General features: G+C 31.4%; 2 long non-coding RNA genes across 2 annotated transcripts in view; one reads left to right on the top strand and one right to left on the bottom strand.

Annotated features, from left to right (window-relative positions):
* Nucleotides 1-15,176, bottom strand: part of LOC111041456 — an 82,335-nt gene extending 67,159 nt beyond the window's left edge. The window contains exon 1 of the long non-coding RNA XR_002605328.1: nt 14,689-15,176. This is a non-coding gene — a long non-coding RNA (uncharacterized LOC111041456). The remainder of the gene's footprint in view (nt 1-14,688) is intronic.
* On the top strand, nt 2,395-10,463 carry LOC111041457. The gene is made up of 3 exons (XR_002605329.1): nt 2,395-4,232; nt 10,089-10,142; nt 10,206-10,463. It is a non-coding gene; the product is annotated as an uncharacterized LOC111041457 (long non-coding RNA).
* Nucleotides 15,177-15,314: the final 138 nt, after the last annotated feature.

The raw sequence follows: 15,314 nt of genomic DNA, 5'->3' as shown, positions 1-15,314 counted from the left end.
TTATTTCAATATTTGTTTCTTCATCTAATAAGTAATTACAATAGTAAGAATGGTATTTCTAAAATTTGTTTTATAATATAATATATGAAATAAACAGTTTTTGTAATACTGAAAGCCACCCATTTCAAACATAGTAAACTTGAACCAACTGAATCAAAATCCGTTTACAAAATGATCATGTGTCTAACCAAAGTCTTACAACAATTATTGTTCAGGCAAATTCATTATTTTACGTCGTTTTGAGTGGCTTGGAAACAGTGACCACACAACATAATATTATGATATCCATCCCTGCACATATGGAATGTGAACCGATTACAAATAAACTAAATATAATTTAGTTGTCACATACTGACAAACCATCAAAATACTGTTAATTATATTTGCATATAAATGGCATAAAGGGAGCTACTATTCTATTTTTCTCAAAACTTCTGCATGCAGGTCCTCTTAATTATATTATGCAACCATAACTACTGTTGGTAAGTATAATTTACTATTAAATTATTATCCAGTATTCTGGTCCTGAGATGATTTAAGAACTTGGACGAAATGTAATAATATTTTAACGAAAAAATCGATTTTTCCTCCGATGGTTTTAGATACTATGTTGTAAATTACACTTAAATTGTTTTGTAAATTAATATTTCTACCTATTCTCGATGACATTTTCAAAATATTTGACTAATTTTAAACTTTATGTAATCTATTCACACGAAAATAGTTCAACATACCATACTATTATTAATGGAAAAAAAAAATTACTCATAGTATTGGAAATAAAATTATAGAAAATAATGGTTGACACTATACGTATATCTACTCAGAATTGTTTTTTTGATGCTTTATATTATTAACCATCGAATCCAAATTAAACACCATTATTGTAATCAACTCAATGAGGTACACCTCAAACCAACAATATACCAGAGCGACATCCTCCATTTTTTTTTATCTTATGATATTTGCATCGATTTTTAAATGCATTTCATTAAAATTTAAAATGTACAGCTATTCGGCATTCAACTAGTCGTCTTATATGCTCTATGCTCTGTAGTCTGTACTGTATATAATATTATATAGTTACTTAGGCATTTTACCCGCAGCTAATATATTAAAATCTGGTTTATCACATAGTCGAGGTCGGTGGCGGTGTTAATCGTGTCATATATACCAATAAATATAATAATATTGTATGAAATAATAATACAAAATAACGGAAGTTTGACTTGTAAAAAGAAAAACACTTTTTAAACGTACCACCATAACGAGTAGGTATCCCTATTATAATATAAAATATAATATGTATATATTATTGATATGAACTTTTATTTATTCTATACTATCATATAATCGTTAAGCTTTAGAATCATCTGTATATCGAAGTATATAATATACATTCTGCATATTATAATGTACTCGAAGACTGAATCAAAGTATACCCAATGTACGAAGAAGAAAACGCTATCATCCAATATAACAAATATATTTAGTTAATATATATTATATTATACATACGATGTGCATACTCTCAGTATTGTCATATTATATACCTACTGTCGTAACTCATTAGTTATATGAGTCATAACTACATTACTATACAGCGGATTACTCTAAAAGTTAATACCTATGTGTACGCGGCTATACCTAACATTATTTTTACGACTTACTCGTTATTAATTCAATATTTTATTCTCACGGGTCTTGGCAGATGACAGGCCTTTATCGACTGGGTATTTACGGGATAGTATGCCTAAATAGTATAATCATATATGTTCATGAATACGACATCAAACAAAGTCAGCCGTCACGCGTCTGCATAATATAGATAAACTGGATATAACTAGATTCAATGCAACACATCCGTATGTCTCCCGACACCATCTCATGCTGCGAGATACCGTCGTAACCGCATGTGATATCTTATAAAGTTCTAAAATTATCATAACATACCAAAATTTACTTTGAACCGTTTCAATTGTATGTTGTTAGCATAAAAATTACAGTAAATCGACCTATTATCAAACTTATAGAGGTAAGGACATTGTCTGTGTTATCTCATTGGCTTTTTATGACACTTTAATTTTGAAGTAAGTCATGAATATGTAAAATATATTCATATTTAAAAGTAAAATATCGTAAAATACTTAAGAGAGAATGTTTTACCTTTAAGTTCGTCGATAAGTCAACTCACTCCACACAAACTGAAACTTAACACAACTAACTTTTGAACGTGCATGTTGGTATGTTATGCGTAAGTGAGACGAAGACTAAACATGCAGGTACGACATCGTTTTAAAATGTCGGTCCAGTCAAACCCTCGATATAATATTATAATCTATAACATAGTCGGCAATTAATTTGGAATTTAATTATATTATATCCGTAGGGCTCGGAAGTTATTAACTAAAAAAATGTAGATAATGCTATAATACAATAACTGTAGGAAAGCAGCGGCTTGCGATGATTTATGACACAATAAATCCTCGTTACATTACGAACATTGAAAATAAATTTTTTTTAGTATAACGAATTCATATAATTGAATGAATGCTGCCGGAATATAATATTTTCATAGTAACAAAAATATAATAATTATATTTTGACAGACTGATATATAAAAAAATGTGACACAGTTTCTGTGATAGTTTTCAGTTCCCCTTAATAGTCTATTCATTCCAAATAATCCCATTATGCTGCACGAAATGTTCAAAATTGTAGGTACTTCCTATCTGGGGATGAGGAGATCAAGCGTCATCTACAATCCTAGATACTGCAATGTATATTGGTATGTACCTACAAAATCATTGCAAGATTGGTTTTTATTTATATTTCGGGTACTTATTTAGATTTGTTTCTTTTTCTATATGAGTAATGTTTTCCTCTAAAAGTCTAAATTATGAAATTTTATTTTATTATAATAATGCACTTGGGCTTTAAGTGGTAATAATTCTTCTAAATTTAGGCAAGATTTTTAATAGATAAATATTCATAGTATCTTGTCTTGTAAGTTTAGTATTAAAGTTAAATATTCAACCCATTTTATAATATATTTTTTCCCATAACTTAGTCTCTTACATAGTTACATCGAATGTATCGACTGTTTTCGCACTTTACGAAGATAAATAATTATAAGTACTTTTATATACTTAATAATAATGTTGTGTTTTATAGAATCTAATAAACGTTTTTATTTAGAAATTTAGAATTTATTTATTTATATTTAATTTATCTACTTAAGCGTATAACATAAAACACTTCATTACAATAATAAACTACACAAGTGTAGTATAGTAATACCACATTGGCACATTGTTACGTTTATCTCCGTAGATAAGTACAATACGCTCAACAACACACATCCACAAACAATTTAAAAAAAAACAAAGAGTTATGAAGGTTTTTAACCACTGTAATGACTGTTATTTTAATTCAATGCATTTAATGATATTAATTACATTAGAATGAATTCTACAGTAGTTATTAGAATTTCGAATTGTAAAAATGTAACAGTTTCCCGAGCACAACGTCAAGTATAAGATAAACTAAGGAGATAATATACCTTTAGAAGGAAAACCATAGAATAATGTTACACTCAGAGTATAAGGTCTATAGGGGGAAAACATATTTCGGTCAATATTTTAGCTATTGCCAATATTATAGCCGCGAGAAAATTCTAAATTCCACTATATATATCGCGACGATAATAGCATAATAATTAATATGCGACCGGCAAAAATGGGAATGGATAGAATAACATAAACAGGTAGGCATAATAATGATATTAAAATAGGTACTACGAGACGGTCGAAATGACGCCGACCGCGAGACGTGTACTCGTTGCACGGTCGCGGGACACGTACCCGCGTAGGCATATACGATTTCCGTCAGTCAGTCTCGTCGGGCGCTCGTCGAGTAGTCGGATGCGCTGCACGACGACCGACGGCGACGATGCGCTCACGTCACAAACGATATAATAATATAATAAATGATAATGTAACATTATTGTAACGTCCGTGGACGGATTGCGGCGGCCGTAAATATTCGGCGTGAGCGCTGTGCGAGAGGGCGACCATGGGCGAGAGCCATCATCCGCGCCGGGCAGCACACAGGCATTCTTCGGCGACCTCATCTCCGCCGCCGCCGCCGCCGCCGCCGCCATTCATGTCTTCTTTCTTTTTTCGAAGCTCGCACGCACGCACGCACACACCACGGCCAGTGTACGATACCAGGTACATTATACAGGACGATTCGCGTTTAACTCGCCGCATACAACTGTCATGATATACCTCAAGTGCCTGCAGTAGACGATTTAGTCTAATTTTTAGGGTTTGTTTTCAATAATAATTGTCCTAGTCGTTATTAGGTAGGTACCTATACCTACTAATTACGTAATATCAAAAGTATTAACTTGTTAATTTTTATTGATCATTAAGTTTTACTTATTATTTTTAATCGGGCTGAATTCGGAAAACAAGATAAAATTCTCCACATTTTCTAACCCCGTCCTTTTTTACTGTGATATAGGTAGATGCTTTGAATGACTGTATTCTCGGGACGCTTTTCATCAGGTAATAACTATGGTTTTATTCCCGGGATGAGACGAGTAAGGATTAATATTAAACTTATATTGACATAAATCATGTAATATAATTTATAAATAATAATAAATCGTTCTAAAGATATAAAATATTAATATTCGTGTCAAACGTGACATTTTTTTATCGACTTGCCAGCTTGGATATAATTATTTGAGGGGGCTGTGGCCACAAAAGTCTAATCCTGCCATTGACCATCAGTCGCCGTTTGACTTGGCATATTTTTAGATCGATTAATACTTCGAAAAAAACAACTTAATGTCGTGGTCACAGCACAAAACATACAATGCTGTCAGCTCACCAATACTCGTTATGCCACAGTATTTTGTTTTAATTTCTACAAAGATCTAACAGTTTCAATTATTAGCGAACGCTTTTTAAAAAAGCAATCATTCAAATTTATCAATCATTTAAGTTCATATATACTACTTGGTGCCTTTTAAATAAGAGATTTGTATTTTTGGGGGGATTTTATTGCAATTTTACTTAGCGTAAGGAAAATTAGTGGGATAAATGAAATGAATAAATACAAGCAAGCGTGATTGTCTCAATCAGTTTCAAATGCTATGATGTATTTATCATTCTTGCAAAACTTAAAATCGCTATAGTGCAGGCGTGGAGCAACACGCACTATGTGTAAAGCAAGACGAGTGCCTAACGAATTTCCGTATTCCGTCCGGTTTGTTACTTTCATATTCTAAAACGTCAATTTTAAAACATCCAACATCCAATCACACGTCGAAATGTCTAAGAATAGTATTCCTCCTCAGAATATGAAATTAAAGATAATAAAATCCATACTTAAGTCACTTAGCATAAAAATAAATTAAGTCATATACCTTGAGAATCACAAAAATAAATTAAGATTGTAATCATTTTGATATTTTTCGGTTAGTAAAAATATAATAATCCTACAAATTAGAAGTTTAATACAAATTAAATAGATGGTTAAAAAAAAAGCTAAACAAAAATTCACTAACTGTAAAAATATTATAATCCTATACATTTTTAAATCTAACTATTAACAGGTATAATGTATATTAAATTTTATAAATATTGGTACTTCAAAATACAAAAAAAACAATGTTTTAAAAAATACAAAAGTTGACTGACATAATGAGTGTCTGAGATTAGAAATAAAAATCCACTTTGTTCAATGTTCATTTAATAACGTAATATGCAGAGTCACGTCGCGAATATACAGTGTGTCCGATGTAAATATGTAAGTCCCAACCAAAACTTCCTGAAGTTCGTATTATATTATATATTAATCTATTTTAATATTTTAGTCGTATATAGCAGAACCTGTAATGTACAGTGTTGATGCATACAGACATATAGTCTTGGACGAGCTAAACAAACCCACGGATGTAACGATTTTTCCGATCATTTCTTGATCTTTAGTTCGAGACCGGACTAGAGTTTCCGGACCATCCTGTAAACTGGGAGATTGTTTTATTGAAAAATACTCATTCTCATTATTTCAAGAATTATTAAAAGGACGCCATACCTTTGTAGTTTTAAAATGCTCATAACTTGCATAAAAATTAAAATATAAAAAAGCCCATGTCATTAACCAGATAACATTCTTACTTCTAAAATTGGTAATAGGTTTAATTCACTCTAAAATTAAACATAACTCAGTTAAATGAAATATATCAAAATGTTCAATTTCGCTATGTTATACGTTATTGTAAGACGCATGCGGCATCCTCTCGACGTTTTTGAAAATATATTTTTAATGTAATTTTGAAGTCTTTAAGAAACAACATTTATTCAAACATATTATACTGTAAATATTGTTTTATCATTTTTAAGTTTTTTAATCTTATTTGAATGTTAGAATAACGCCTATGCGCTTAAATTTCTTATTCCAAAGCATATTTTTCAGAGGACCTACTTCGATACATAAAAGTCAAAAATCTTATAGACGGACGAGTAGTATTTATGATGAGTTATGTGTAAGTATTTACAGTTGTTACAACTTATACCTATTACTCTCCAAAGTTCGATTGTATATATAACATAAATAATATAATATATCAATTTATTAATATCACCTTTATTATATTATCATATATAAATAAAATTCGAAAATACTCCGAATCAATGATGGTAGGCAGGTATAGGTGTGCATCGGAATATATTAAATTGAAAATGGTCCAAAAAGTAACGACTAAGTATCAAAAAATGACGTCAATTGTTTTCGAAATAACGACAGAGTCGTTGGACACAAGAATCACCCTGTATACCTGCACCGCGGTAACGCGTACTATATAGATGTATCTACTCTGCACGCGCACACAGGCTGCGTATACATTATATACACCGCCACACACACACTCACACGAACCGTCACCGTTAATATACGTGTGAAGACGGTGTATGTTGTATACACACAAAGAGTCTCTGGGCTCTTACACACATCCGCCAACGACCGTATATACCGCGCGTATACCGTGTATAATATACCATGTATGCATACGATATTATATTAATACTTGAGCGGCTGCAGTGCACTGTAGACTATTATGTGAGCGCACTGAATAACACATAATAATATAAAATGTATATACATTTTCAACGGCTGTGCGCTAAACCTTGCCGCCGTCGCGATAATGCCCGTGTAGACAGTGCGTTGTCTTACCGAGTATTATAATAAATTTAGAAATAGTGTATACACCAGATTTCGTGTAAGAGCATACTATTATTACTACAATTTTATATTGTTATGATATAATAGGGGAGGGGGGCACTAACTAAAGTTTTTTTTTTTTTACTTTTTAACTTAGCTAATTTTCTAATTAACTTAAGAGTTAGAACTGGTTTAATTGACTCTTGAAATGTGTTTAGATTTTTCAATTTGATTTGAAAATAATCCATCAAGTTCAAATAACACTTTAATAATTTCTGTTGATATGTTTCTTGATAAAATAATATAACAAATAGATAAGCACGAAAAACTGTGTATGTGATCCACGTAGTAATTAAAATATTAGACTAACTATTTTTTAACCAAATTAAATTTTAAAAATTTTCACATGCTAAGTTTAAACTTGGCGAACTAACTTTATTATTTCTTGACTATTAACTTCTAAAGTTCAAACCTAACGATATTGTGTTCGATTACTTAACTTAACTTGAGTTAATTATTTCCATTAACTTCCCCAGTTTTGATAATAGGAACAGATGTAGAAATGCATAGAAAAAATATAGTATAAACTCAACAGACACGTCACCCGTGCAACCTAAGACGTATATTGTTGTTAAAATTTCGTTCGATTCGGTATGGTGCAGCCGTCATCAAAAAGCCAGGAAAATTCGAAACATGTATTAAATTCAGGAAACGTTGGAACGGACCTATACATAATATTATAATGTACTTTGAGTAGGTACAGTCACTATATTAGGCCCATTAGGGGTTTTTAAACCGTAGCCGCCTTCGCAGTGGTATAATAATTCGAGACGCACCTGCAGCTGCCATCATAGCACACTCTACTGCAGGTTTGCTAAGGCAGCTGATGGCAAATAATAGACTTTTCAGGTACAACTACAACAACAGGATTTAATCGGTTTTTAATTTTTTTTTTTTTTTTATGTTACCGATTCTAGTTCTGACGTCCTCGCATTAGTAACTATACCTATGTATAATTACAGCAGGCGATTCGCTTGATTGCGGGTCTTAAAAGAGTTTTACCGAAAACGCTCACGGTGACTGTCCGTGTTTGTGGTGTGTGTATTTGAGTTCGAGGTATATATATGTGTGTGTGAAGGCGTTTAGAGCTTATAAAAATAAAAACTTGTCGGTAAGGTTCGATAATTTGTCATCCACCCCACTCACCAGAGTGTGTGCCACCGCGTTCTACTTGGTTCTTTTCAGTCATTAAACCGTATTAATCCATGAACCGTTCGTAGAAAATCATATTACGTTATACACACGCATGGGAAATAATATTATGCCTGTCTGTAATAATATGGCAGGTATGCCTGCTGCAGTAATTGAAAATTAAAATTCCTTTTTATAAATCAATGTTGACTCTTTTATAACGATATAGAAAATGTACATATTATAAAATATAATTCTTTACGCACATCTATAGGGAATGTATGGTAACGTACCTAGTACCTACTACCTATACTTCTACTTCTACTAAAGTTGAATATTAGCAGATAACATTATTGATTTGAACAACAAAACATTTATTAACATAATTAATATACATACTATATAGGTTGGGTACTTGATATTTGGGTTAAGTTATTATATAGGCACTAAAATAATTTGAATGACTGCTTGACTTTTTTGTTATTTTTTAATAAATAGAAAACTATATTGAAAAGATTTCCGAACTTATAACTTCTAAGTTACAACTAGATTACAGATAACTAGAAACATTGATATAATATCTAAATAATGAACTAAATTAATAAAACTCAAAAAATCCTTTAGTTAAAAATACTTCGAATAACTTAAAGAGCGGGATTTCAAAGAAAAAAATGTATTTTATATTTATTGAAAGTTTAAATTTGGACGAAATTACATACTTAAGCTAAGGATAACGGTTTTAGTTATTTCGTTGTAATTTAAAAATATTATTTGAGGGTGCTTGACATTATTGTGCACAGTATCCATGTTGTACACACACTGAATTTTCAAATTCAATTTTTTTGACAAATATTAATTTAATCTGCTATAGTTTTAAATATGAATGCCTCATAGTAAAATAAATTATTTTAATCACAATAATATCACAAAATGTACACTAAGTAATTATAATAGGCTGACAGACCTTTGCTCAGTTTCGTTTTTCGTATACAATGATTATTCAAATTTAACACGTCCATGATCCATCACAGTGACTCTTTTAGACACATTATGTACAGCAGAGCGATACCCACTTACCTGCTTTTTGTTGTTACTATTTAACATAACCCTTAGCCAATGATCTATATGGTCATTGTGATAGACTTACATATTATATTGTTTGTAAAAATAAAAATTAACTTCTTAAAAATGGATGTACAGTAAACAAATGTGCCAGTACATGAAATAAACGCACAATAGATGTAAAATTTGGTTTGAATATAAACTTAAAAAGCTCTTAACGCTTATTTACATTAAAAATTCCAAATTAGCATATAAGAATCAAAGTTAAAAGATCTACATGTATAATCACATTTCTGTTTTCAGGTAACACTTGATGAACTAAACAAATTTACCTTAAACTTTTATAACAATTTACATAATAATGTTAAGTATGTTCTCCGAGATTAAATTAAAAACTATTTAAGTATTTATTTTAAAGTTTAAACAATCCATAATTCAAGTCATTTCTGTCAAAATTATAATTCGAGTTGTTATTTTCACTTTTTTCTAAGTTAGTGGTGACAATGTGGCCTAAAGTTCAAAGCATAAGTTTAGCTACAAAAAATAAATAAAATAAAAATGTTTGCAAAATAGAATAATTAAATTTTATCTTATTGTCCCAGGAATATGAAGAAAAGAACAACTATATAAGTTAATAGTATTGTGCATTATAGTAGGTACTTAGTATATAATTTTAGTATTGTAACTAATTGTTTCAAAATTATATACTTTTTTTTTAGTTATATGCCCGTGCTCTATGATTTCAAAATTACTCAAAAGATCCAGATATCAATGAACAATAATTAAACTTCGATAGAACATACATCAATGGACTTACAAGAGAATTTAAGAATTACTACAAAATCGAATGGCTTGGCATCATTGGGTTCTTCACTAAAATACTATCCTTTATAAATTTATAATATAAAGTTCATAATCCTAAGAAAAGAAACACAGGTAGAACAAAATATAAGTAAAAGATAAATTGATATTTTGCAGTCAAAAGTAAAAAATTAAAAAAGTACATTTTTAAAACTAAAACTAAAAATGATTAGACTAAATTCATCAACATTTTCAATTTTAATAGCTTAGACTTGAATATTTAATACAAAGTTCCACATACATATTTTTACAGAATATGAAAACTACATACTATGCAACATTTTTCTAAGAATTTTAAAGTACAACATTTTGACAGAATTGGTTATTTAAAAAAAATATATCTATTTTAGTTATTTTGCAGTTGTAATTTATTTTTCATTCATAGGGACTTGAAACTTTTTGTCATTATGTATATTAATAATCAATATTTAAAATTACAATTTTAAATAAATCTGAAACAATTTATGCTACAAACCCTGCATTCTCTCCGTTCTTCTTTATGATGCGTCGGTATTGTACTATTGTCAGTTTATTATTAGTTGATAATAGCTAGGTAGTATCTACCATTACACAAAGTAATATGATACCCTCAATCATACAATAAAGTTTATTCTACAATCAGGCCTCCGAATTTAAGTTTGTGAGCTTTACCAATTTGTATTATTTAAGATACTTGTATATAATTGTAGAGATATTATAATTATATGTTAAAATCTCATTAATAATAAAAAAAAAATATGATACCTATTCAATTTTATAAATCCAATAAGTTTTTTCTAATTAAAGTCGGAGTAAGCTTGTGACATACCAACTACAAGTAACGCTACTTATTATTGGAATAACTTTTGAGTAAAAGAATATTTTTTAGCAGTCATAGACTGAGTAGATATTTAACATTTGTCATGTTCATCATGTATGTGAGTCCGTAGAATGGTCTACTACAGTTTACTGTATGTGAAATTGTGAACTATATCAATTTAAAATTTATTCGCACTAATGATTATTTATAATCCAACGATTAAAAATACGTTCCAAAGAAACTAGTAGTTATTACTTATTAGTTATTCATATATTAAATTTCTACTTATACTACGATTGTTTCAGACTGTCCATTTTCCTATTTGGGAATAATAATGATTTATAAAACCATGTTCTGAAAATGATATAGTTTTATCTTGTAAATAATGCTACATTAGTACTATATTACACTAAATAAAATATTTAATAAGCCAATAAACGATTTGATTATTACCTAATATACATAGAAAAAATTCCACAAGATACCAACGATTTTTCCATGAATGTGCAAGTACCTACATAGAATTCTTGATAATTTCAACCTACATTTTTCAGAAGAAAACAAATTGCATGAGCAATCAATGACACTTTTATCATTTATTAATTTCTTGGTAATTATATTTGACATTTTGTAATTTTATAAACAGAATAATAAATTGCAGTATTACAAATAGATATTTTGATAGATAAGTTGATAATTATTGTTACGTAAATATTTTTATGACTAGACTTCGGGAAGCATTCCACGTTGATTTTTGTTTTCAGCAAGCCTTAGTTATTGGATGTGAAATTTATAAAAATATTAAGCACTTGCAATACTTCAAAATGTTATTACTGTATTGGAGCCACTGCTAATGTACCATTAAGTGTAAACAAGGTAAACTATTTAATTATTTTTTGGATTGCTTCAAATACCTATAAATAAAACTTAATCAAGTCAAAATAATATTATCATAGTGCAAGACTTGAGAGCTGAGAAGTGAACTTCGTGGAAAAGTAAAACCAAACTGTAGTCGAAGATTTTAGATGAAAACTAACAGAAATAGAAAATATTAATGTCAAACAATAAATTCTGTATAATAATTCGAATTCGGGAGACATCTGGTTTCTTTATCTAATAATAATATATGACCCCACCCCCTATATTACATCACAACCAGTTTAGATTTAGACCATTATTAGTTTGGCATATTGAATTAAATTATTGAAATTATAAGTAATAATTATATTATGGTGGCCTGGATCGCGGAAATAAAAGCTCGATAAAAGAAAACCTCAGAAAAAATGTATAAATTATATGCATACTTAGGAAAACATAACAATAATCCTCCATTTCATCGAACATATTATATGGCTTCAAAATTTAAATTATTAGAGCTTTAAGTTTCCTTTGTGCTCTTATTTTGTTTCTTTTCAGTTGTTTAGGTTTAATCTTGTGTAATAAAAGTTGGTTTAGATAAAAGAGAGTAGGTACCTAACAACCAAATAATATAAATAAAGTAAAAATTATATTTAATTTGGCCCAAATCGGTCAAAATCGTTATCAGTCGTTGGGTAAAAAATACAGTTAATTGAAAGTTAACCTATAACTAGGTACCTACAAGTTGGTTTTTTTTTACAATTGTATGGATATACAATACATGTAAAACTATAAAAGTACTAAGTGACTAAGTACCCAATAACATAACAAAATATTATATTACAGTACAATTATATGCAACCCTTGCATAGACTTTTTTTTCAGTGAGTATTTTTCTAGGGCTACTTTACCGGTGAATTTGTATTTTTTTAGGTTTTCTTTCGACTTTGCTGCCCTATTATGCACCTATTTTATACGCATGTTTGTATACACTATACACTATTGGACATTTGTAAAATACTTTAAACTGCTTGGTATGTGTTGAATGTATACTAAGATGTATAGTTCTAGTAGTTTTCCGAGTTTGTTCATAAAATACACGTTACTTATAACTCTACAACACAGCGAATAATGCTCACTGTATACCTAGCTATCCTAATATAATATTAGTATACTCGGGCGTTTGTTAATTTGCTTAATGTTTTTCATTATTTCTTTTCAAGATTATGCGTTGTTCATAAAAAACAGCCTATATCCTACAACTCTCCATCCGTGTCTTTTTAGTGTTTTTCACGCAAGTATTGGCCCGAACCCGCTGCTCTTCAACCCGTAAAGTTTCATTAAATGACCTCTAACGGTTCTGCTTGCCCACCGACATATCATTCATAGGTATATAGATACGTGTGCAACATGATGTATAATCGCGATTATCTGTTCTGCTTCGGGTAATCAGGGCCCCGCGAGACCGCACGTACCTAATTCGTGTTTCCTTTTCATACTCGGTTCGTTTTAGATGTTAATTTTTGTTTTATTTTTTTTAGGCCTCCGCTTTTTTTCCTAATATTTTTCTTGCGTCCTGTACGGTACAATACACACCACAAAATCCCGCTAACACGCGGAAACTAATCGGCCGCAGTCTACAATAATATATGTTTTCCTCCTGTATAGTAATATTGTACCAATATATCTGATATTATATAGGTACACTGAATAGCGATTCGTTTGGAATTATTAAACCAAATCTCTATGTATATATATATACAAAATATAGGTACCTACCTAAAATTGCTAATAAATACGATATACTCTCAGATATACCTATATATTATACGGAATTGATTGAAACCACTTTCTTGCAGGGGATACATAGGTATACCTATGTTAAAATGTATATAAAAAACAGAATTATACATTATTATTATATACAATATACACGTAATAGGTACCTATAAGTAATATATAGTGGCCGTCTCGCACCAAAGATTATATGCCCCTTCCCTTCTCTATCATTCGCCACCCCACCGGTGGTGTACGTTGCGGGTTTCCCCACCCATTGGATTTGATTTTTTATATACGTCTTCCACACGTACAATGATTGTAAAAATACCTATTGCACTCGCTCACCAAACGTCCTATACCGCTGACGACGCGTTCGACTGTAATATAATATACGCGCGTGAATCAAAAAACGTTCACACCGATCGCCGTCGTACGGTCGGTTAGACGTGCTTCAACGCGTAATAACAACTCTAAAAGATAACACACTGAAACGAATATTATAATATTGCAACGATACACATCAGGTACGGTATGCGGCCGAAGCGCGCGCACCGCGATAAAACAATGCACACAACGTAATGATATGCAATATTCCACGTGAAAACAACACATATACAAACTATAGCTAGAATAATAATAATTATTATAATCATACGGCTAAATAACGAGTTTGCAGACGACTGAATACAACATAATAATATTGTTTACCCAATATTATAATATTATGATGTTAACAGAATAATTTTACAGCGGCGTGCCTTCCGTATATTATATTATAATATTATAGAATATACGACTGTCGCACGGCACTGATCTTACGACCACCATACGATTTCGTTTCACATTATATTACATTATTATTATTTATGACTTAGGCATATATTATTTTGCTTATAGGTACTCACCTCGTGTGCACTTGAACGCGGCCTAAAACCGTAACGGACGTCCGTGGCTGTGGTTATGGGTAATTGCGATGATAAATAATTACATTACTTGGACGTGAATTGAAAAAAAAACCCGTTCGATTTAAACGTTTCGGACGGGGAAACCGATGGCATTACTATTGTACTATTTAATATTATTATCGTCATTAATATTGTGTACAGGTGTGCGACGAACGGTGCTCGTCGCGAGTCGTGTGTCGACGACAGCTGCGGCAGTGCGGTGTGATGTATATAGGTATAGTACGACGACAATAACAATACTATATCGCGCGTGCGCCCGGGCCGATGACTTGCAGGTGGCGGTGGAGGCGAAACGCGGGCGCCTGTGATACATACATGTACATACGCGTTTATGGGCTATGCAGATGCCGCCGCGGGGACGGACGAGCGCGTCCGGCGACGTGCACGTCGCGCCGCGCTGACGGGACTACCGGTCGGAAACCGAATTCGGCGAAGAGGCGCGCGCGAATGATACCTACGTGACGAAACGACGGCGATATATGCGATAGCGGCAGCCGCCAACGACGACGGCGACGACGCCTCGAGCGCGCCATGGATGCCGCTCGTCCGGCGAGGGGTCAACGAGG

Source organism: Myzus persicae, unplaced genomic scaffold (assembly GCF_001856785.1).
Source record: "Myzus persicae strain clone G006 unplaced genomic scaffold, MPER_G0061.0, whole genome shotgun sequence".
Taxonomy (NCBI): Eukaryota; Metazoa; Arthropoda; class Insecta; order Hemiptera; family Aphididae; genus Myzus; species Myzus persicae.
Note: the sequence above shows the minus strand (reverse complement) of the source record. Positions and strands in the feature narration are given on the sequence as shown.